Source organism: Solanum lycopersicum, chromosome 3 (genome assembly GCF_036512215.1).
Source record: "Solanum lycopersicum chromosome 3, SLM_r2.1".
NCBI lineage: Eukaryota > Viridiplantae > Streptophyta > Magnoliopsida > Solanales > Solanaceae > Solanum > Solanum lycopersicum.
The window spans coordinates 55,085,206-55,089,465 of NC_090802.1; positions in this window are offsets into that span (position 1 = coordinate 55,085,206).

The following is a 4,260-nucleotide window of genomic DNA, read 5'->3' on the forward strand; positions in this document are numbered from 1 at the left end:
TGTATATATGTCAAGATCTTGATTTGATCTAAGTAGGTGGAATTATTCTTGGATATTTTGTTCATGTATGACTTATGTATCAATATAGAAGTTTGGGCAAGGGAACCCAAGTTCAAATCTCTTGGATAACATTTACATTTTCATTGAATTTATTTTTAATATCCATGACATTGGGATTCTAGATAGAACCCCAACATTAATAATATATCTTTAATTCTCTACTTGATTTTTTTCTTAAATTGGCCAAAGGGTTGTGGGTTCGAACCCCCACAACCCTTTTTTTTATTTTTCAGTAATATCACTTTGCCCATTTTGTCCCAAACCAAGAGGTTGTGGGATCAAACCCCACATCCTCTTTGATTTTTTATCATTTAATTCTCTGGAATAGGGAGGTTGTGGGTTCAAACCATACAACCTCATTATTTTAATTTAATTTCGTTAGGGGCTTGGGAGGTTATGGGTTCTAATCCCACTCCTCCCTTTTATTTTCTTGATTATTTTTATCCTCTTTCTCCTCCAGTTCGCGAGTTCGAATACCCCAGCCCCCTTTATTTTTTTTTCTTTTCTTTTCTCGCGAATTCACAGTGGCCAGGTTTGATTCCCCTTAGCCCCATTTTCTTTTTCCCTTTTCGAAAAACCTGTAGCCAGGTTCGATTCACCTAAGCCCCATTTTCTTTTTCCCTTCTAGCAAAACCAGTAGCCAGGTTCGATTCCCTCAACTCCATTTAGGGTTGTTACATTGTCCCTCCACTCCCCCTCCTTCTCTTTGTAGTGGTCAAGTTCGGAATAGGCCATAGAATGAAGATGTTGTTTGGTTTGAACTGGGATGTCAAAAATGAATTTCAGAGGTAAGGTCTGAGAGTTTTGCAGGGGTATGACACATGGAACGGGATGTTTGAAGAGTGTTGGCATTTAAGCTTTGAAACGGAGGGAATATTTGAGTGTTCTTTGTGTTTTAGTTTTTAAAGAATGGGAAAAGTTGAGGATTGGTATTCAAGTTTTGAAAAGGTTGTTGTGCTTGGTATGAACTGCTGGTGTGAGGAAGATTTGAAGCGGTTAGGTCGATGGTTGAAGGATTTTGAGTAGGGTTACGGGGTGGATTATTTAGGAGATGCTTCGAGTTTGAAGTAAGAGAAGGAAAATGGAGTGGAAGTCTTCCAACGCTTGGAGTGTTGACATCGACACTCGGAATTGACAAATATTGATTTTTTTGGAGCTCAACCCTCAATTTAGCAATTCGTATCATCAACTGTGCAATTAACTCATTTGGTTCAACTGCAGAAAGTTGAACTATAATAACTTCCGTTAGAACGGTATTCTCATTATTCTGGGTCATTCCTCCTCTCTTTCAATAAATTTCAATTGGGAAAGTAATCTTTGAAAACTTTGAATGTTTAACAATTAATCAACACAAATCAATTTTGAGTACCAGACAAAGAAAACTAACTCAAATGAAAAATGTATTAGTTTTTGGAGGTAATAAGTAATACAATATATCAAACACAAAGTAATAAACACAGAAGAGATCCTTCATTTGAAGATAAATTAGCCCACAAACATACGATATGACAGAACAGACAAAAAAAATTGTATTTAATTATTGAATTAGTGAATCAGAAAAGTCGATTTGAGTCGAGACAAAATTGATTGTATCTTTAGTTGACATACTTCTAATTTTTCGATTGATATGAAATTCGAATCTCATTGCAAGAGTTAAAAAGATAAAATTTCTCAAAATGGGGACCGAACTTTGAAGGCTTCCTACGTATCTTACGAGGGAGAATTCAGGTCCCACATAGTTCGACCCACTTTAATTTCTCTTGATGTTGAGATGGTGAATTGACCTTTTCTGAAATGAGGGTAAAATTTGGAAAATTTAAGTTCAATTTTTTGTAGAAACTAAAGACTCAAAGATAATTGGACACATTTTTGATAGTGACTGGATATTTGTGCGTAAAAGGTTCTAGAAATAAATATATTTTATTTCGAATGATAGGGCTAGTACATCTTCAAATAAAACAATGTAATCATCCAAAAAATATAACATATAACAATTATTACGCCATCTAAACATATATGTGACCTTTTGTGTCAAGGGTAGGCCTAGCGATTTGAATGATATATACGTCTTTTGAACCATTTCATTTCCCTAAAACCTCAATTTATACAAGTTTTATGAATAAACTAAATGGGAATACATAATAGGGAAAATGGGATATAAAATATTCAATCCCACACTGGGTACAATCCTATACTATGCTTCCATGAAAGTATCTTCACTCTTGAACTTCTAGTCGTCTACGGGTGACAACGTCTTCAGATAGTAGCTTGTAAAAGTCTTTCTTAATCTATAATCTAAATATTAACCCACTAGACAATGATTTTTCAAACAACATATATATTCTTCAAATTTAAACACACAAGTATGAACATCTGTTTAAGCCATCGGCCGTTTTGGACTAAAGGTTGTCTCTCTAATGGGTCCAAAATGCCTTGGGCATTGGGTCAACTTAGTTCAAAATGCTCTAAACTCGGGATTTGGTTTAACTCAACCCTAGTTGAATAAGAGTCTCTTTTGAAAGAATGGGACCCAAGATGACAACCTAGGCTGGAATGTATGACAAACATTGGAAGCATGACGAACCAATAAATTATCAATCATTCCGGAAAAGGGTCGAGTATAAAAAAGTCTGGTTGCGATTTCGCAAAACCGTCCATTAATATACTATTCATACATATTGGAAGATGCCATGAATGCAACAGAAGTTATCACTTTAAACATATTAAACACAAAAAATCATTTGAACAATTAACAATACTTAGTCAAACAGTTAAATTTCATAGTTAGAACTTAATTATTCCCCAGAAGATTAGCCATTTCTGCTAAAAAAATATAATAAAAAATAAAAATGACTAAGTTTCGAAAAATTAATTAATCTTATGATTTAAGAGATATTGATTTTCCAAATTAACAAAGTCTCTACTTAATTTTTTAGTAAAAATCAAGAAAATATTTTAAATTATCAAAAGGATTTAAACAGATAAAATCAATTTAAAATTATAAGGGTTCCAAGTTCAATATACATTCCGAGAAGGTGTTAGGCCATCGGAATGCTCGCTAACTTGCGGTTGACTGACAATTTGACTAAAATGACTTCAAACAACTTTTAAAATTTTAAACTAAAGTAAAAGAAAATTCATTTTATTTATTTATTTATTTATTTTACTCAATCTTATTATTGTATTAGGGAAAATAAACTAGGGGAAATTTCTTAAGCGAAATAACTTAAGCAACAAGACTAGTAAATAAAACAAAACAAAGTAAAAATATAAATATTTTAATTTGCATATTCATAAAAAAGGGTGAAATCACTATCTGTGAGAATTCAATTGAATTAAAGCATAGAATAAAGAAAGTTAATCAAACAATACAATATAAATAATAATAGAGGGGGACGAAACAATCAAACTTGGTCATTTGGCCCAAACCCAATTAAATTGCACTTTTGGGCTACTTGTCCTAAGCCTACAAATTTGCCATCAATAAGGGGTTTCAGCCCATTAGACCTTTGGACCTGCTAAAATTGTTTAAGGGTGTTTGGCCGATTTATTTTTTTTAGAAAAATCTCTGTATATATAGAACGTATGTTTTTGCACATGGACGGTATATTAGCCCATTTTTCTGTATATTGAATCGTATAACAAATGTGTACATTCAATATTGACCCCTAAGGCGAACGAGTTGAAACTAGCTATTCCACCACCAATGACTTCACGAGTATCCCCAAACTCGTTTGAACCTGGGGGGGGGGGGGTGATGGACAAGAAGGGTGAAACAAAAAGTTAAAAAAAATTATTTTCTCTATTATTGAGTGTATTTTGTATTTAGTCTTTGTATCGATTTTGTGATAAGTTGTTCTCTTCTGCCAATAAAAAAAAAGAGAACAGAAAAAAACCCTAATACTGAAGGCAAAAAGGATTTATATAGAGGAAGAAATAGGGAACGATTTTGAGTGGGAAATAGGATGAATTTTGAAAATGAATTCGAAATTCCAAATTTGAATTCCGTAGAGATAAGGCTAAAAGTTGTCAATAGTACAATCTTTGCACAACTTTTTAAAAGCAAAAATGAAGAGAGACGTCCGATTCATTGGAGCAAGGATGCTAGAGGTGCGGGATCTTGACACCTACAAATTCTTCAACGTTCAACATACGATTGAAGTGAGCAGAGGGACGCGCGATCTGCTGGACTCGGGTCGC